At 40.6% G+C, this 21577-nt stretch overlaps 1 pseudogene; it reads left to right on the top strand.

The window, feature by feature from the left end:
* Positions 1–10914: 10914 nt before the first annotated feature.
* LOC114043637 lies at positions 10915–21153 on the top strand (annotated as a pseudogene).
* Positions 21154–21577: the final 424 nt, after the last annotated feature.

The following is a 21577-nucleotide window of genomic DNA, read 5'->3' as shown; positions in this document are numbered from 1 at the left end:
TCATCACCTAACATGCTCCATGTAGGCTTTTGGGGGATGAAGCCCCTCTATATTTCTGATCAGATAAAGGATTACAATTTATATAGCTCATCGGATCATAGATTTTAATTGTTAGGAAACTTGGTTGTCATCTTGTCCAACCCCCTCATTTTTATAGCTGAGGAAGCTGAGGCCTAGAGAAATTAAGTGATTTGTCCAAGGTTTTAGGATTTGAGGCAGGATTTGAACCCTGATCCTCTAGATCCAGTGCTCTTTCCAGTGTACAGTGTTTTTCCCCACCTCAATGAGGTTGATAGGGCATTTACCTTATCCCCTACAATCATTCCCCCTCCCTAATCTTCAATCTCTAGCTCCTTCCCTATTGCCTATAAATATACCAAGTCTCCCCTATTCTTAAAAATCCCTCACTAGACACTACCATCCACTCAAGCTACATTTTTCCTTCCCTCAACAGTCAAACTCCTAGAAAAAAAGACATCTAAATACATTGCTTCCATTTCATCTCCTCTCATTTCTTAATTTTCTGTAGTCTCACTTACAAACTCATTGATAAACTGAAATGTTTCTCTCCCAGGTTACCAATGATTTCTAAACTTTTAAATGTGATAGGTTTTTCTTAGTCTTTGCCTTTCCTTATGCATCTGTGTTTGACACTGTTGACCACCCTCTCCTCCCAGGTATTCATCCCCCATCTGGGTTCTCAGGACATTGTTCTCTCCATGTTCTACCACATATCTGAGCACTTACTCCTCAGTCTCCTTTGCTGAATCTCCATCCATATCCTGTGTGCTGACCCCAGGGTTCTATCTTGGGTTTGTCTTCTCTTCTCTGTCTACCATCTCTCAGTTGGTGAACTCATCTCATAGGTTGAATTATAATCTCTATGCCAATGAATCCCAGATCTATATTTCCGGCTCTGGTATGTCCTGAGCTCCAATCACACCTCTCCAACTGCCATTTCTCTTAGCCATCACAAACTCACCATGTCAAAACAAAACTCATTATTTTTCCAAAACCTACCCCCTCTTCTGAATTTCTGTTTCTCTCAAAAGAACCAGCATGGTCCCATTCATCAGAGTGATAATCATGGCATTACTCTCAATTCCTCGCTCTCCATCACACACACACACACACACACACACACACACACACACACACACACCTCCCATATCTATTCAGTTGCTAATTATTTTTGTTTCTATCTTCACCACGTTTCTCAGAAGAGAACATCCTGTTCTCTTCACTTCAACAACTATTACCCTACTTGAGGCCCTCATCACCTCTTGCCTAGACTATTGCAAGAGTCTTCTAATTGGTCTCCTTGCTGTAAGTCTCCTATCACACTAATCCACCTTTTACCAAGCTACTAACAGGATTTTCCCAAAGTGCACATATGACTGTGTTACTTCCCTACTCAGTGTTAACTTCAACAGCTTCCCATTACTTTAGAATTAAACATCAACTCTTTAGTTTTGTTTTTAAAGCTTTTCACAATCTGGCTCCCACCTTCACAAGCTATCTTACTATATAGTACTACCCTTCCCATACTCTGTAGTCCAGCTAGACTGGCCTTCATGCTGTTTTTCCCACATAATCCCCAATTCCCACCTCCTTGGATGTCCCCCATGCTTGAAATGCACTCTCTCCTGGCATCTGTCTCATAATCAGCTAAAATGCCACCTTCTACATGAAGTTTTCCTGCAGTGTCCCCCCACCTTATTTTTTCTTGTATATATTTTTGGCATATTTTACATACTTATATATGAGTAGGCAACATGGTACAGTGGAAAGAGAGATGGCCTGGTAGCCAAGCGCATCTGAGTTCAAGCCCGCCTCAGACATGTCTGGCTGTGTGATCTTCGACAAGTTACTTTACTTCTCCATGCTCTGGGCAACTCTCAGACTGTTAGTTGTAGAGAAGGGGCTGATCTGCATTGGTAAAGAGAGTTTCTTCATTAGGGAGTTCCTATGCCAATGAAATCGCAAGTCAAGTCCTTTCTCTTATATTTATATGTATACAAGTCTCCACCAACAGAATATAAACTCCTTGAGGGGAGGAACAGGTTGTGTGTGTGTGTGTGTGTGTGTGTTACCCAGTGCCAAACACAATGCTTGGCACATAGTAGGTGCTTAATAAATTCTTGTTGATGATTGATTTTTTTTTTTGTAGAAAATTGAGGCTTCCCCATAGGTACCCAGTTACTAAGTGTCAGATCTGCGGTGAACCCTGGTGCTCTTGACTCTAAGTTCATTTCTCTAATCTATTACAATGTGTTATATTTATTCAATCCATGAATAAGCACGTATTAAGTACTTACTATGTTCCAGGCATTGCTCAGTCATCACCTGTCTACTCGGTGCAAGGCACTGGAATAGGCACAATTCAATGAGATATATGAAGCCTTACTCTAGGGAAATACTAGTCAAAGCCCCTACAGTCTAAGTGGGAAGGCCAAACATACTTGCATCTGAAACCCACATGCAACAATCCCAGGAAATTTGTGTTAAGGGCTAAATGAGCATTACAGATGTTCATGTTGCAGGAGTCAGAGGAGGGAGGACTCTCACAGGGGCTGATAGTATTGGGATAAGTAGTGAGAAAAATCAGCAAACAGAGACACAGAGACACAGACACAGGAATGGGCATGGTGTGTTCAGGGTCAGCATGGGAACCAGATATGCACATGTTTTCTCCCTGGTTAGACTGCAAGTCCTCAAAAGACAGAAAATGTTTTGCTTTTGCTTTTCTGTCCCTAGCAGCAGCATAGTGTCCTAATACATTAAGTAGGCACTTAATAGACCTTCTCTGAATTATATGAATGTGGACTACTGGGATCAAAGAATTTCAAACTAAAAGAGCCCTTAGAAATCATCTACTTCAATCTTCTAATATTTTGCTGATTAGGAAACTGAGACCTAGTGAAGTGACTTCACACAGGTAGTGATTAACAGAGTTGGAATACAACCCAAAACCTCTGATTCCAAACCCAATGCATATCCTAATATATTATATTCCCTCCTTATTGTAGATCTACCAAGAAGCCAAGTCTGCATTGCTACCAGGGTCATTTCCAAGGTTAGGGACCAGGAGAGGAGCAGCAGAGCATCACTAAGCCTTTGAGAATTGTGTGGATTAGCAAATTAATGCTAGTATGGCATTCTCTGCTGTGCACTTGCCAGCATCACAATGTTTGTCCCAAGCTAGTTACAATCAGCTTTGATGCTTGCTGGATTATAGAAGGGATGGCCCCCAGAAGAGAAAGCATTAGTGAATGTCTCAAGGTCATTCCAAGACTCATCATGGTTGAATAAGGACCCAAAGTTCTCACATCCAGTATCTTACTAGATCTTGTTTATGGAGTCCGCTCTATATAGTTATCTTCATAGAGATGAAATTCTTTAAAATGAGGAAAGTCTTATCCTGCTGGCTGCCTTTGGGGGAAGAGTTTCCAATGTGCAGGGAGGAAAGGGAGAGATTGAATTCTATTATATCTTGTGTCCAATTCTAGGCATCATTCTTTGAGAGGGACATTGATAAGAAAGAGCATATTGGGGCAGCTGGGTGGCGCAGTGGATAGAGCACCGGCCCTGAAGTCAGGAGGACCTGAGTTCAAATCTGGCCTCAGACCAAACACTTGACACTTACTAGCTGTGTGACCCTGGGCAAGTCACTTAACCCCAATTGCCTAAAAAAAAAAAAGAAAAAAAAAGGAAGAAAGAGTATATCCAGAGAAGGGTCAAAAGGATGTTGAGGAAATTCAAAAACCAGATCATATGAGAATCAAGCTCTCATAGGTCATCTATTCTGGACCAACACTGGTACCTGAGGGATCTATGAACCCCCCAAAACCATGCAGCATATACTTTGGGAACTAGAAAGGTTTAGCATGAGGAATACAATTAGTTAGAAGGTGATCAGTATATTTTAAAAAACTGTAAGACCTTCTTGGGAAAATGAAATTGTTCTGTTCTTCTTGGCACCAGAGGACAGAATCAATGCACTGGAGTTACAGGAGGACAGGTGTCCAAAAGTAGAATGGATGACCTTAGTAGGTACTGAGTTCTCTATTGCCAAAGTTGCTCAAATCAAGCTATTATGACTGCTTTTGGAAATGTTACAAATGAAATTCATGCTTCCAATAAGGGTTAGCCTAGAGGACCTAGGAAGTTCTGATCCTTATGTAATATAATTTCAAGCCCCCTCACCAAAAGAGGTGCAAAAGAGGTCACACTAAAGATTATGAGATGACGAGCCTTTCAAGAGAGCAAAGCATTTGCCCTCCTCTGAATGTGCTCCATCTTGGCAACATCCCTGAAAAAGATCCTATCTTATTTATCATTTATGAAGCTTCCAGGTTTGGGATTATTTGGTTGCTTAATAATCCAAGGTGTCAACATTTTGGCCAGGGGTAGTAGCAAAGTGAGCAGCAGCATGTTGGGTCAGAAATCCTGAATGCCAAGCTACTTGAACCTGAACTGTGTTGTGCCAGTGTCATAGATGGTTAAGAAACATAAGAAGGAAGAGAATGACTGACTATGGGTAGCAATAAACCAATCACTGTGCTAGGATCTTGAAGCATGTTAAGTAGGGTGATTCACACTGATGAGCCTACAATGTTTGGGAAGAGTGTTAAGACTCCCCATGAACCTTAATGTGGGCGTCATTTCTCTAGATGTCTTTTCCAGAATGTTGAACCTTAAGGAGTTGGCTAGGTAAGGAACCTATGGCATCTCTTTGTTCTCCCCAAGTTGTCTTTGGTGCTATGGCTTTTTCCCAGTTCCCATTCTTCTTGACATGTCTGCTTTTGTTACTAATATCACCCTCTCTTCCTAGACACTCTTTTCTCTGGGTCTTCTTGGTATGATACTCTCTTGGTTCTCCTGCTTGCCTGAGAATGCCCCGATTTCTTTTACTGTACCAGCATCGACACCCTGTTCCCTAACTATAGATGTACCACAAAATCTGTACTGAGCCCTCTTCTCTTGATACAACTAGCATCAGCTTTCATGAGTTTAGTTGCCTGGAATGCACTTCCTCCTTGCCTCTGCCTTGCAGAACTGGTAGGTCTCTTTAAAGCTCAGTTCAAGCATCACCTATGCACAATGCCTTTACTGATTCCTCCAGCCTTTACTGGTTCCTTCCCCCACTCCAAACTCCTTTGTATTTATTTTTGTAAATGCCCCCAATAGAATGTAGGCTTCTTGACCATAAAGACTAGTTCATATTTTTCTTTCTTTGTATCCCCACCAGCATCTAACAAAATGGACACTCATAGTAGGCATTTAATAAATATTTGATGATTGACTATCACCAGGAGGAGGTGGAAAAACAAGAAGAGAGGGTATTCACCTGCTACAGCTAAGTCTGTGATGATGAGACCTTTCTGAAATAGTCAAAGCTGCATCTCTGCTATGGCGACTGTCTGAGACTCATATCATCTTTCTGAGAACTCCCACTGTCATTTAAGGAGCCAGAGAAGCCCCTTGCCTTCGAAGAAACCAACAAACTCCATTCTCTCCTCTCACCACACACCATTCTCTAACCCATACCAGGAAACAGCTTTGTGTTTCCATAACCCATTCCCCCAATGTAGGGCATTAAACATGAAATGTTCCTTGCCATTGGGAGAGCTAGTCCCCTTCTCTCTCTCCACATACTCCTACCCGACAGGGAAGGAGAAGACATCCTCCTTTGCTGATTACTTCCTTTTGTTACAGAATAGAATATCAAAACTAGAAGTGACCTTTGAGATCATCTTGTTAAAACCCTTGATTTAACTGATGTGAAAACTGAGGCCCACAGAGAGGAAAGGTCACAGCACAACAACTAGCATTTTAAAGTTTTCAAAGTATGTTAAATATATTTTTTCTATAGCCCTCATTTGAACAACACCCCTTTTCTCCTTCCCTCCTCCACTCCCCCTCCCCCACATTACTCAGCTAATACCTGTTTGCTCTGTAACCTTCCTGAGGCACCAGAGAGGTAGGGAGGGTGGGTTGAGTAGCCTTAGGGGGTTATGGTAAATGGTGCAAAAGAGGTCACACTAAAGACTGAGGTGAGAGAGCAAAGCATCACTCTACACCTCTCCTTATTGGGAAAACAAAGGCTCTGGCTCTTCTGGGGATTCACTATGTCCTTAGTCAGTGGCCATATTTTTTTGTCTGACTGAGACACCACCACCATCTTTAGTCAGTGGCTGCTTTTTGGTTTGATTGAGACCCCCCCCCACACACACACACATTACCCTGGAACTCTGTTGGTGACGACAGGAGAAGATGGCTAGATCCCCAGTGAGCTCATGTAGGCACTGGGCAGCATTCTCTCCTGGCAAGTGACTAAAAGTAGATTGTGACAGAAGCAACAGGCGGTGGGAGGTGAATCCAGTAAGCCTAAGTCCTCCTTGATCTTTTCATCTTTGAGTCCTAAAGAAACATATGGGGATGACTCCCTAGCACTATGATCTTTGGGTGTGCTTGTCTCTGTCAGCAGTGAAGTCAGCAGCCAAGGCAGAGATGAAGAAAGCAAGTAGGGGATATATAGAGTTTGGCTGGGGCTAATCCCACCTCTTTGGATCATCTTTTTAAAAAGTGAATCTTGTTTTTTTTATTTGTTTCAGTAAATGCATATAGCCTATTTATCAATGAAATCATCTAACTAGGTCACCCTGAAGATGGAAAAGAGATTAGAGTCCTGTGGGAGGAAAGCAAACACAAGCCAAGTTAGTTATGATTTATTATGGGAATTAATCAGTCTTTAGACAGAAACCTTGAAAGGCACTGAAAGAGAAAGCCTGGAATAGATTTGAGGACTTGATAGGTGCCTTCTATACAAGGCAGAGGGAATAAAAAGGACTTGGGACTGGTAGATTTCAACCCATGCATGCGCAGTTACTTGAACTGTTAATTCAAGGCTTGGAATTCCATCTTGTGGTTTACTCTAAGTAGCTATGTCAGAAGCCTCTTACTTCAGTATAAAGTATGTCCCCCCATGTGGGGGTAACTGCTTCTCACTTGAAATCCACAACCATCTTATGAGACAGGCATTGCTATCGCTATTTACAGAAGAGAAACTGAGGCTCAATGAAGTTCAATGACGTGTTCATGGTCATCTAGTCAATAAATATTTATTAAGTGTCTATTATGTTAAGCTCTGGGTAGATAAAAAATATTAAAGGCAGTTTCCACCCTCAAGCTGCTTACAGTCTAATGAAGACAACACAAAAAAGGAAACAAAGGCAGGGAGGATGATGGTGAAGTCTGGGGGAATACAGCCAGGTGGGAAATGAGGAGATGACTGGCCAGGGTGCCTCCCCCCATAACTGGAGGTTCTAGACGGGAGTTAGTTCTTCAGTTCTGCCCTCTCCAACCAGAGGGATGGATCCTAGGGGTAGAGGGAACTGATGAGTTGTGAGTTCTAGTATTGAAGTGATCTTGCAGGCTCCTGGGAAATGATGGTGAAGTCCTGAAGAGTGGAGACCATGGTGGGAAATGAAATGGTCACACAGACAGTAATTACCAAAGGCAGGATTTGAACCCAGGTTTTCCTTAAACTAAGTGCAGTACTCTACAACTATGATATACCATCTCAGTGAGTTAGCAAAGGAGTCAGGATTAGAACCCAGCTGTCCTGACTCTACCTATTATACTGAAAAGACTGAAACCACTACTCTAGAATTCATTAGATTGTAAGCTCCTTGAAAGCAGGCACTGTCTTTTGTCTCTTTTTATATCCTCATTGCTTACTTAGCACAGTACCTCACACATAGTAGTTACTTAATAAATTTTGATTGACTGATTGATTGATTGGAAGCCTTTTCCCCACACCCAAACCCTTGCCTTCAGCCTACTTCCTCAACCCAACTCCATCAAAGTGAAATCATTCCTTTGTATGTACTTACCAAGGGAGCTGGTTGTTTTCAGCACTGCTGGCCAAATTTTGTTCATCACCCCAAAGCTAAAAGAGCTCTTCAAAGCCTCAACAATGTCAGAGCAAAGTTCTCTTTATGAGTTTGGAGAAAATCTGACTGTGAATAACTTCCCAAAAATTATTTCCAAGTGCTGTTCTGAAGCCCAAGCCCTGATAGCCCCCACTCCCTTCCTGCACCTTGGGGCCAATCCAGTCATAAATCCTGTAGAACTGTTGGTGCAGGGAGGAGATCTCCCATACCCCAGGGGAGAAACTTAAAAGCAAAACACGAACCAATTTCAACCTCAAGCCAGAAGGAAAACAAATCTGTTGTTTTCAAAAAAAAAAGTAGCAACTCTCCAGCCTCAAAGTCATCAAAAAAAAGAGGAAAATAACAATGACAACAGTAACCCCTCAAACACTCATTGATGGGTTACTCTCTTGGTCAGTGATCTTCACTAGCTCCCCATTAACTAGTCCCAAATTCTCAGGTTGGAGTTTAAAGCCCCTTCCCCCAATCTGGTCCTAATTTATGTACTTTTCCAAGATTTTCTCACCTTAATCTCCATAGCATATTTGTAACCCCAGTCCCAAAGCATCTGTTTGCTTGCTAACAATTTTTGTAGGAAAGAAAAATGTCCTATAATAATGAGCTTTGGACCTGGGGTTACATTTTCCATAAGCCAGCCAAATTGATGTACCTAATCAATCCCAGAACAAATCTCACACTTCCTATCTCCCTGCTGCTTCATCTGCCTTAAATTCCTACTACTTCCCCAATTTCAACCTCCAAAAACACCATCTCTCTACTCAAAAAAAAGGGGAAAAGAAGCCATATGTACAAACATATTTATAGCAACTCTTTTTGTGGTGGCAAAGAATTGGAAACTAAGGGGTTGCCACAACACATGGTATACACATATCTGCTATGAGAAATGATGAAAGGGATGGTTTCAGAGAAATCTGGGAAGACTTGTATGAACTGATACATAATGTAGTGAGCAGAACCAAGAGAACAATTTATACAATAATAACATCATTGTAAAAACAAACAACGTTTTAAGGCTTAAAACCCTCAGCATTGCTATGATTAACTATGATTCCATAGGATGGATGGTGAAACTTACCATCTACCTCCTGGCAGAGACAATAAATTGACTTAAGATGCAGAATGAGGCAAACATTTTTGGACGTGGTCAGTGTGGGGATTTGTCTTGCTTGACTATGCATATTTGTTACTAAGGTTTTGTTTTTCTTTTTAAAATGATATCTTGCATTTATATGACACCTACTATGTGCTAGGCACTTTACAAATATTAGCTCATTTTGATCCTCAGAACCACTATGGGAGGTAGGTGCTATTATTATCCCCATTTTGTAATTGAAGAAACTAAGGTTAAAAGATTTTCCCACACTTGAGATCATATCACTAGTTAATGTCTGAGTGTCTGAGGCCAAATTTAAATTTGGGTCTTCGTGACTCAGGGCCAGGCACCTAATTTTAATTTAACATTTATGGGCAGGGATTAGAAGGGAGGAATAGGGGCGAGAAAATAAGTATTTATTGACTGAAAATTATACAATTTAATTAAAAAACCTTCATTTCTCCACTTCTTTCTACCCATTCTTTAAGCCAAGTTCAGAGGCTTCCCTAAAATGCTCCCATTCCCAGGTAGAAGAAATCTCTTCCTTCCCCGTAATGACATTATATCCTTCTCCAGAGGCCCTTGTCATGCTCTGATTTCTATTATGATTATTTCTCTGTCTGACTTGCACAGAGGAATGCTATGCACACAGGGATCAAGATTTGTTGATTTCTATCTTGCTGATAATGTGCCTCACCACAGGATCCTGTACATAGTAGGGCCTCAGTAACAATGAATAGATAAATGAAATTCAATAAATATTTTTTCTATTTAACTAATTTATTTTAGTTTTCAACAATCACTTCCATAAGCTTTTAATTTTTAAATTTTCTCCCCCTCCCTCCCCACCTCCCTCCCCAAAATAGCATGCAATCTGATATAGGCTCTACATATACATTCCTATTAAACATATTTTCACGTTAGTCATGTTGTAAAGAAAAATTAGAACCAATTGGAAGAACCACAAGAAAGAAGAAACAAAAGAAAAGAAGAGAAAAAAAGAGCAAATACTATGCTTCAATTTGCATTCAAACTCCAAAGTTCTTTCTTTGGATGTGGATAGTATTTTCCATCATGAGACTTTTGGAGATTCAACAAATATTTATTAAGTACCTACTATGTGCATCACACAGTGGTAGGTTTTGGAAATACAAAGACAGAAGTGAAAAGCAATTCCTGTTTTCAAAAAGCTTACATTCAACATACAAACAAATGAGTAAATATGAGTAATTTGGTGGGAGAGAGGGCATTTAAAAATAAGGGATCAGAAAAAGCTCACCACAGGACATGGCACCTAAGTTGACTCTTGAAGGAAGTAGAAAATTCTCAGACGAGAAGGTAATGATAATAATAATAATTCATATTTTATGTAGCACTCTAAGGTGAGCAAAGGGCTTCACTCACATTGCCTCATCTGACGAACACTACAACCTTGTGAGAGGCAGCTAGGTGGCACAGTGGATAGAGTGCCAAGCCTGGAGTCTGGAAGACTCATCTACCTGAGTTCAAATCTAACTTCAGACACTTCCTAGCTGTGTGACCCTGGGCAAGTCACTTAACCCTGTCTGCCTCAGTTTTCTCATCTGTAAAATGAGCTGGAGAAGGAAATGGCAAACCACTCCAGTATCTTTGCCAAGAAAACCCCAAATGGGGTCATGAAGAGTCCAACACAACTAAAACAACAATAACAATAACAACCTTATGAGCTAAATGCTATTATTATCATAATTTTTAAAATGAGGAAACTGAGTCTCAGAGAGGCTGATTGACTTGCCCAGTCGCATAGCTAGCAAGTATCAAAGGTGGAATTCAAACCTAGGTTTTCCTGCTTCTCAGTTCACTACATCTTACTACATTCTAGGCATGACGTATGGCCTGGGCAAAGACATGAAGGTGAAAGATAGAATACTGAGTCTGGAGATCAGCAAATGAGTCACTTTGTCTGAAAAGCATGTAAAGTGGAATAACATCAGATAAGTCAGGAGAGGTGGAGTCAAGCTAGCTTGTGAAGGATTTTTAATGGCAAACTTCAGAATCTATCCTAGAGGCAGCAGAGAGTTAGTGAAACACCCTGAACAAGGGAGTGATATGGTCGGATGTATTTTGCGAAAGTTATTTTGGCAGCTAGGTAGAAGAGAGTTGAGGAGAGTGTCTGAAAGTCAAGAGTTCACCCAGGAGTCTTTTGCAATAGTCCAGGAGAGAGGTGATACAGGCTTGAAGTAGGGTCAGAGTTATGTGAGTGAAAAGAAAGGGGAAGATAGAACAGATGTGGCATTAAGTTAAGACTTGACAACCAATTGGATATAGTGCATGAGGGAGAAGAAAGAGTTGGGATTGCTCTGAGGTTCTAAGGTCATGAACCTGGGTTACAAACCTGGGTTTACCCTTGACAAAATATGAAGGTTTGGAAGAGGGTTAGATTTAGGGGGCTAAGATAATGAGTTCTGTTTACTGGTTATATCACATCCCTTCTCAAGACATTTCAATGTCTTCAATTTCTTCTTTGCCTCTAGGATAAAACACAAATTCCCTGGTTTGGTATGAAAAGTCCTTCTCAAGTCTTCTTGTCCAGACATTGCAGATGAACCCACTTCACATGCAGTGTGATGAAAGAGTAGGTTTAGGAACCAGAGATCACAAGTTCTGTTTTGGACACATTGAGCTTGAGATGGTTATGAGACATCTAGGGGGATATGTCTGACAAGCAGCTGAGAATTTAGGGATCCAACTGAGAAGAGAGATGAGGTCTGGGTATATAAGTGTTAAAGTCATCTGTGTAGACAATAGTCAATGCATTAATACATGATGTTATATTTTATGATTTCAAAGCATCCATGATTTCATGTGATCCATATAAAATTCCCATAAGGTCACCAGTCAGTCAGTCAATAAGCCTTTATTAAGTGCTTACTATATACCAGGAACTGTGTTGAGCAGTGGGGATACAAAGAGAGACAATTTCTGCCCTCAAGGAGCGAGTGGGAGAGACAACATGTAAGTGACCAGATACGCAGAAGATACATACAGAGTAGATGAAGGTAACCTGAGAAAGGGGTAGCTGGGGTGGGGGGGACTAGGAAAGACCTCCTGTCAAAGGTGGGATTTGAACTGAGTCTCAAATGAAGCCAGAAAAAGAAATGGTAGGGAATAGGGAAGGGGCAGAGCATTCCATGCATAACGAGAATAATCAGTAGAAAGAATGGCAGGGCAAGTATAATTATCCCCATTTTACAGAGAAGAAAACTGAGGGTCTGAAAAGAAAAGTGCCCAGAATAAAATCACACAGATGCTAAATAGCAGAACTGAGACTATAATCTGTCAACTAAAAAAGAGAGGGTATGATTTCAAATTTGAGGAACACAAGGATAGAGATGGGGAGAAGGGGCAGTATGAGGGCAGCTAATAGAGACTGGAGAAGGGTGATATGCTCTGCCTACCCTTAGGGTATCCCAGGTCAGTATGGCTATGGAAATGAAGAGGAATTGTCAGTCACACAACTGTGACCCAGCAGTAGGGGGCTTGAAATTTGTGAGGCATAGTAGAGGAGCATCACATAACAGGGGCCTGTGCAAATGGGCATCCTCCCCCTGAATCTTAAAGCTCTTCACCGATCATCATCAGCAGCAGCAGCAGCAGCAGCAGCAGCTGGGGACGTCTTCAAGACTTGCATGGGCTCCAGTCAGATTTTGTATTTATCTTGCATTGCAAAGACTCTCCTTTCATTGTGAGGAAGCGTAAGTCATTCAAATGTTATTTTCAAAAGTATTTGTGAGCAGACTGGGCTGCTCAGCATTTATGGCCCTCTCCATCATCCCCGTCTCTGCAAAATGTTAACCAGCTAATCTTTTGCCAAGTCTCTATTCCTGTCGACTTGTAACACCAGGACCTTCTCCCAGGTGGGCGTACTAGCTAGTCCCTTGGCTGGCCATTCATTTAATGGACTGGTCAGTGTATGTATGCTTGGCGTAGAACACTGGGTTAGCAATCAGTCTATAAGCAACATGGATGTCTCTGGGCCATCAGGACAATGGGGGCAGAGATTAGTCTTGATAATTTTTATGGTCTTTCCAGCTCTGATATTCCATCATTCTGGAGGGGATGTCAGGAGACCTGGGTTCAGATGTGACTCACTTTCTGTATGACATTTAGCAGCCTCAGTTTTTTTATCGGTAAAATGAAGGGGAGGAGAGAAGTCCTGGCCTTTGTCCTGAACACAGCAGTTGTGAAGCTTAGAGGAGGTAGTGAACATGAATCCTTCAAAGCCTTGTATAAACATGAGGTAGTTTTATCATTTTAACGGCTGGGAAGAGGCGCTATTTTAAGTGTTAAAATTATAGAACGTTAATGCTGTCGATGAAGAAATGTCTGTGTTGGGGGGTATGAATGAAGGCTTTTCATTCATCGCTCCAACAAATATTTATTTAGTGACTACAGTGTTTAGGATACCATTTATTGTTCATTGTGGAGGTAGATACAAAGTTTAGCTAAGACATATTTCCTTCTCTTAGGAAGCTTCCAATCACAGCAGGGCTCAGTGATACGGAGAGTGCAGGCTTGAGAAATCCCATCATTCAGTCAGTCATCAAGCTTTTATGGAACTCTCATACATGGTAGGCACTGTGTAACCTTGATGCCTGGACATCACATAAATGTAGAGAAAACTTCACCCAGCAGGATAAGGTGGATGTTCATCTGAACTGGTCATCAAAGATTCTATTAAGCTAGAAAATGGGGCGTATTGGTTGGATGTAGTATTAATGAACTCAGTAACTCAGGTTTGCCCCGGGGCTCATGCTCGTATTGGGGATTCCTGGTCCTCATCTGTAAAATGAGGGCATTGATCTTGATGGTTTCTAATGGCCCTTCCAGGTCTTGGTCTTTAATTCTATGGGCTTTTCATGTGACTCTGCTCTATACTGTGTCCTTCATCCTCAGGTATCTCAGGATTCCTTTCCCAAGCCATTCCCCAAGGACTACTCCGGAATACATTCATTTCTCCCAAGAAAACCTTTCTTCAGATTACCACCTCCCATCCCACCAAACTCCCTCCTTTATGCTAATGGTGTCTTTCTCTCTGATTCGTGTTTATTCTTCCCTTGGGACTTTAAGAAAATCATGGCCTTGTCTGACCCTCTGTTCTTGTGACTCCTAAGCCAAGGCTATTCTCACTTCCTCAGGTGGGAATTCAAAGTAACTGCCCAGGCTGAGCCCTGATCTAATCTCAGAATGAGCCTTAACCTGGATCCAAACTAATCTCTGAGCTCTAGTTCCAGAGGGATCGTTGAGGAATAGTTTTTACCCCAACCCTGACCCAAAGCTTGTAAGTGGCAAGACTAGAGTTTGAACTCAGGCCTATTGGCTCTAAACTTGGTATGTTTTTCATTACATCTCAGAGACTAAGAGCTCAAGGTGGTCACTGACATGAGAATATTGGATATGATCCTTCTTCTCTCACTGACACTGAGTCCCAGCCCCAAGTCTTCACCTTATTTCTGAAGCCAAGTCTCTAACTTCAGGGTGGAAGTCTGCTCCCTGCCTCTTGCTCCCACTATGTCTTTTGATTGTCTAAGGCAAGCCTCTAGCTGGTTGTCAGAATGTTCTGAGTCAGGCCATCATAGAGAAGAAGACAATGAAACAAGGAACATTGGGGTATTTTAATACGGAAAAATCTGAACTGACAGCACAGTATCTCTTGCATCCATCCTCACTTTTCCAAACCAAATGCCAATGCTCTAATTCAAGCCCACTTTGTCATCTTCCCAGACTATTATAATACCACTCCAGTTGGCCTCCTTGCTTTCATTCTTGGCCCTCTCAGATTCATCACCAGAGTTATCTTCCTAATGTCTTAATAATATCACTTCCTTGCTCAGAAACTTTTGATGACTCCCAATAGCCTACAGAAAAAAAACTAACCCCGTTAGTCTGGCATTCAAGGCCCCTTGTAATCTAGCATGATGTTTTCAGTATTTTTTTCATAATAAAACCTTTAGTACAAGTTCCATTTCCATCTAAGCAGGATTATTCATAATTCCCTGAATTTACCCTGCCCTTTCCCTTTGGGCCTTTGTACATCCTATAGCATGGAATGGGTTTCTCTTTTCCTTCTTTAAAGGAAATGCTACTTCCTCCATGAATCTTCCTCTGAATTCTCTAATTAGAAGAGTTCTCTCTGTCCTTGTGTCTCTCAAGCCAGTCTGACCTCTCCTATGCATTCAAAGATTTTATTATTTGTATTTTAGTTTACATGATTTTACATTTGTATTTTAGTTTACATGTTTATAATATGCAGTCCATCAACTTAACTGAGGGCAAGCCCTAACAGTGTGACCCTAGGCAAATCACTTGACCTATGTCTTTCTCAGTTTCCTCATCTGTAAAATGGGGATAAGAGTAGCATCTAACCCCCAGGTTTGTTGTGAAGGTAAAATGAGATAAAATTTTTAAAGTGCTTTGTATACCTTAAAGTTAAAAAATGCTAGTTATTATTTTTATTATTATTATTTTGTCATTTTCCTTTATGTACTATACACTTTGTATCCTACTACTCAGCACAGGGCCTTGACCATATTAGACATCTAATAATCATTTGTTGAATTGAACTGAATTGCATTACCTTGCACTGAAATGAATTGAATCATCATTATTGCTGGGCTGACATACAAAAAGTGATGGTCACTGGAAATCAGCCAAAGCCAGACTCAATGAAAGAAAGCAGAGACGAGAAATCATGGAGGACAGATTGCTCTGATTACCCAAACAGCCCTTATTCAAAAGTTAGAAATGTTTAAATATGATTAGAGGGGCCCATGACCCCTGACCCAGGCATGTTAAGAAAAGACCTAGGGCAAATACTGCTTCTGAGACTGACACAGATGTGTGATGTTGCATAAGTCACTTACCTTCTCTGGATCTTGTTTTCTTCATCTATCAAATGAAGAGGATGCACGAGATGATTTCAAAGTCCCTTCCAGTTTTAATTCTATGATTCTAGATGGGTAAGCCAGGTTCATAGCCTCTAAGCATTTCTCACCCAGTAGATTTTTTTTTGCATTAGCTCATCACCTGATGTAATATAAATGTTTAACATCACTGCCACAGGGGATATTGAGGAAGTTCAAAGAGCCCAGTATCAATCCTATAGACAGAAGCAGCAAAACCATATAAAGAGGGCGGTTCTTGTGCTTTAAAATGCACAAGCGCATTTTGATTTAGGCAACTAACCTGCTCCTAAAACACATCATGAAATCTGGATTTCAGTGAACTGAATCATAATGTAAACGTATCAGGGAAAGAAAACTGGGCAAATAATGTTGTAAACTGAGTGAGCAGAGCCATAACTAGGGAGAACCAAACAGTCTTTTGCTCTGGGATGCCAAATGTGGAAGAAAGAAATAGCAGAACTTAACACCTTGTTAACAAGAACAATTAGTTATAATAGAAAGCTGTCAGATGGCAGATTGAGACGGCCTTTTTTTTTTTTTTTGCTTTGTTCCCTTCTCACTTCTGATTGGCTACCTCCCCAACAGTAAACTTACACCAATGTCTAGGGGCTACTATCTCCCCATCATAGGTCACTGTTCTCCCTATACCCCAGTCCCTTCCCCCAGACACAGACACAGACACACACACACACACACACACACACACACACACATGCACACACAAGTGAGAGCATTCACTCTTCATACTGCTTGCTTCAGAGGTCAATTTTGGTACTTGGCTTGGAAGAAAATTCCTATTTAGGGTACTATGAACATTCATTTAATGTATCTGTTTTGTAGATTGTAAATTTTTATTTAAAATCAAGTTCTCTGAACAAGGATTAAAATCTTAGCAAAGTTTTTGTCTTAGTCTCTGCCAGCAAAAAGCTGCTTATGGATGCCATGATCTCCATTACCACCAACACTGCCTTGGTCTCTGCAGATGGATCTGCACCCTCCACTTCTGAGTCCCATGCCAGCACCATGGTGAAGCTTAGGTGAAAGCTATTAAAAATCAAGGTGAGTCAAAGAAAATAGTTCTTTCCCCAAAAGAGGAAGAAAGTAGTGGAGAAGAGATTGTGGTCCCTCAGAAGGGCAAGATGGCTGTGGCTACACCAGCAAAGAAGGTACCACCAGCCAAAAAAGGTGTTGTTGCCACCACAAATGCCAAGAAAGTAGTCATGACTCCTGGTAAGAAGGCTATGGCCCCGGCCAAGAAATGGCTACACCAGGAAAGAAGGGAGCCACTCCAACTAAAGAAGCACACACCCCCAAAAAGGAGGGGGGCAAAATTGGGAAGAATGCCAAGAAAGAAGTCAGTGAATCTGAAAAGAGTGGAGCAAAGATGAGGAGGATGAAGAATCTGAGCCACCCAAAGCCACAAAAATGGGAACAGATTTAGCCAAACAAGACTCTGAGAATGAGGAGGAAGAGGGTGAGGAGGAAAATTATAGTGATGAAGATGAAAACCATAAGGATGACTTTTTTATTTTTTATTAACTTATTTTTAGTTTTCAACAATCACTTCCACACTCTTTTGAGTTTTAAATTTTTCTCCCCCTCCCTCCTCAATATGGCATGCAGTGTGATATAGGCTCTACAGATATGTTCCTATTTTCAAATTAACATGTTAAAAGGGAAGAATTAGAACCAATAAGAGGAACCACAAGAAAGAGGAAACAAAACAAAACAGAAGAAAAGAAAAAAAACAGCAAATAGTATACTTCAATCTGCATTCAAACTCCATGGTTCTTTCTCTGGATATGGATAGCATTTTCCATCGTGAGACCTTTGGAGATGTCTTAGATCCTTGCATTGCTGAGAAGAGCTAAGTCTAACAAAGTTAGTCATCGCACAACATAGCTGTTGCTGTGCACAATGTTCTCCTGGTTCTGCTCACTTCACTCAGCATCAGTCCATACAAGTCTTTCCAGGTTTTTCTGAAGTCTGCCTGCTCATCATTTCTTCTCTTTTCTTTCTTTCTTTTTTTTTTAGGCAATTGAGGTTAAGTGACTTGCCCAGGGTCACATAGCTAGTAAGTGTCAAGGGTTTGGTCTAAGGCTGGATTTGAACTCAGGTCCTCCTGACTTCAGGGCTGGTGCTCTATCCTCTGCACCACCTAGTTGCTCCAGAGGATAGCTCATCCATTTCTTTTTTTTTTTAATTTTTAGGCAATTGAGGTTAAGTGACTTGCCCATGGTCAGCTAGTAAGTGTCAAGTGTTTTGGTCTGAGGCCGGATTTGAACTCAGGTCTTCCTGACTTCAGGGCCAGTGCGCAATCCACTGCACCACCTAGCTGCCTCATCATTTCTTTTAGCATAATCATATTCCATTACATTCACATACCACAACTTATTCAGCCATTCCCCAGTTGATGGGCATTCCCTCAATTTCCAATTCTTTGCCACCACAGAAAGAGCTGCTATAAATATTTTTGTACATGTGAGTCCTTTTCCCATTTTTATGATCTCTTTGGGATACAGTCCTAGAAGTGCTATTGCTGGGTCAAAAGGTATGCAAATTTTTATAGCCCTTTGGACATAGTTCCAAATTGCTCTCCAAAATGGTTGGATCATTTCACAACTCCATCTACAATGCATTAGTGTTCCAATTTTCCCACATCTTCTCCAACATTTATCATTTTCATTTTTTGTCAGGTTGGCCAATCTGATAGGTGTGATGTGTTCCTTCAGAATTGTTTTGATTTGCATTTCTCTAATTAATATTGATTTAAAGCATAGCTTTAATTTCTTCATCTGAAAACTGCCTGTTCATATACTTTGACCATTTATCAGTAGGGGAATGACATGTATTCTTATAAATTTGACCTAGTTCTCTATATGTTTTAGAAATAAGGCCATTATCAGAGACACAGGTTGTAAAAACTCTTTCCCAGTTTTCTGCTTCCCTCTTAATCTTGGTTGCATTGACTTTGTTTGTGCCAAAACTTTTCAATTTAAAATAATCAAAATTATCCATTTTGCATTTCATAATGTTCTCTATCTCCTGTTTGGTCATAAAGTCTTCTGTTCTCAATAAATCTGACAGGTGAACTATTCTTTGCTCTCCCAATTTGCTTATAGCATCAGCCTTTATATCTAAATCATGAACCCATTTTGATTTTATTTTGGTATATGGTGTAAGATTTTGATCTATGCCTAGTTTCTGCCATACTCTTTTAAAGTTTTTGTCAAATAGTGAGTTCTTATCCCAGAAGCTGGGGTCTTTGGGTTTATCAAATAGCAGATTACTATAGTCATTGATTACTGTGTCTTGCATACCTAAACTATTCTATTGATCCACCACTCTATTTCTTAGCTAGTACCAAGTAGTTTTGATGATTGCTGCTTTATACAATTTAAGATCTGGAACAGCTATGCCATCTTTCCCTGCATTTCTTTTCATTAGTTCCCTTGATATTCTGAACCTTTTGTTCTTCCAAATGAATTTTGTTGTTTTTTCTAACTCTACAAAATAATTTTTGGTAGTTTGATTGGTATGGCACTGAATAAGTAAATTAGCTTAGGCAGAATTGTCATTTTTATTATATTATCTCAGCCTACCCATGAGCAACTGATGTTTTTCCAATTATTTAGATCTGACTTTATTTGTGTGAAAAGCGTTTTGTAATTGTGTTCATAGAGTTCAAGAAGAAGCTATGAATACAGCATCTGCCAAAGGGAAGGCTGGTTCTGGGAAAGCTGGAGAAGCCAAGGAATCAGAGGAGGATTAAGAAGATGAAGATGTTGAGGAAGAAGAAGGTGAAGATATGGAGGAAGTAGATAAGGAGGAGGAAGAAATACCCATTAAAGAAGTGCCAGGAAAGAGGTAAAAGGAAATGGGTAAACAGAAAATCCCCAAAGCCAAGACACAGAAATTGGAAACTAAAATGCCTACAAACTTCAATTTTTTGGCTGGTAATCTGGACTTCAACAAAACCACTTGTGAATTAAAAAACTGGAATCATGGATTTCTTTGCAAAAAAAGACCTTATCATTATGGATATTCTCATTGGTGCCACCAGGAAGTTTGGTTACATGGAATTTGAATCTGCTGAAGACATGGAAAGGGCATTGGAACTCAGTGGTTCCAAAGTGCTTGGCTCTGGGATGAAACTAGAAAAAGCAAAAGAGAATAAGAAAGATCAAGATGCAAGGACAATCTTTGTCAAGAATCTGCCATATAAAGTAACTCAGAAGGAGCTCAAGAAATTGTTTAAAGATGCTATTGAGATCAGACTGGTCTGCACCAAGGATGGGATGCCCAAAGAAAGTGCCTATATTGAATTTAAGAAAGAAGCCGACTTTTACAAGGCCTTGTAAGAGAAATAGGGGATTGAGAATGAGGGTCAGGTCCTCATTCTGGACTACGCAGGGGTGAAAAGTCAAGGACAAGAAAACTCAAGAGGTGGGGAGAATGATTTCTGGAGCAGGAACAACAACAAGTCGGAAGACTCAAAGCCACTGGTGCTGAATAAGCTTGTCTACAATGCTACTAAATAAAATCTGCAGGAAGTGTTTAAGAAGGTGTCATCCATCAGCTTGCCTCGGAACAACGAAGGCTGACCTATAAGATATGTATTCATTGATTTGCCTCTGTGGAAGATGCAGAAGAAGCTTTAAATTCTTGTAACAAGATAGAAATTGAAGGCAGAGCCATCCAGCTGGAGCTGAGGGGACAGAAAAAATTAATGTAGCACCAAGGGCACTAAAGTCTCACAAAACTTGGTTCATCAAAGGTCTGTCCAAAGACCCAAAAGAAGAAACATTGAAAGATGCATTTCATGGCTCTGTGGGTGCCAGGATCACCATAGACAAAGAGATAGAGTCAGCTAAAGGATTTGGTTTTGTGGATTTCAACTCAGAAGAAGATGCTAAAACTGAGAAAGAGGCCAGAGAAGATAGGGAGATTGATGAAAACAAAGTAATTCTGGACAGGGCCAAGCACAATGGCCAAGTAAGCAGTAGAGGAAGTGAAGGGGATTTTAGTGGCAGAGGCCAAGGAAACTTTGGAGGTCCAGGTGGTTTCTGAGGAGGCCAAGGAAGAGAAGGAGATAAGCCACAAGAAAACAAGACAAAATTTGTATAGCATATCCCCATTCTCTCCCCTGACCATTTGAATGGACTCTGGAGGTTTTATCCTGTCGTCTAATCATTGACAGAACCTTCTGAGGACATTCCAAGACAAACACGCAGTCCAGAGATCATCTCAGAAAAACCTGGATGATATTTGAAGGAGACAGCATGCTGGTTTTGACTGGATGGATGTTCCATATAAACTTTTTTGCAGAGATGGGTGATAGATGTGGGAGTTAACCTTTTTGTCTATGAATTGTCTTGAGTTTATAATGTTATGATTTATGTACAAAACCATTTTTCCCCTACAACTATCTTTAGTGTTTTTATTTTCATTTTTATCTCTCTTTTTTTGGCTGCAAAGAAAAAGTCACATATTTTCCTATGGTTCATGCTTCAGCAGCCTGTTTATAGGACACATTAAAAGGGCCTAAACTGGAAAAAAGAAAAATCTTAGTCAATCAGATT

The sequence above is a fragment of the Vombatus ursinus genome, unplaced genomic scaffold (assembly GCF_900497805.2).
Source record: "Vombatus ursinus unplaced genomic scaffold, bare-nosed wombat genome assembly UNPS02014770.1, whole genome shotgun sequence".
In the NCBI taxonomy this organism is placed as follows: domain Eukaryota; kingdom Metazoa; phylum Chordata; class Mammalia; order Diprotodontia; family Vombatidae; genus Vombatus; species Vombatus ursinus.
The sequence above is the reverse complement of the archived record's forward strand: the minus strand, read 5'-3'. Positions and strand labels throughout refer to the sequence as shown.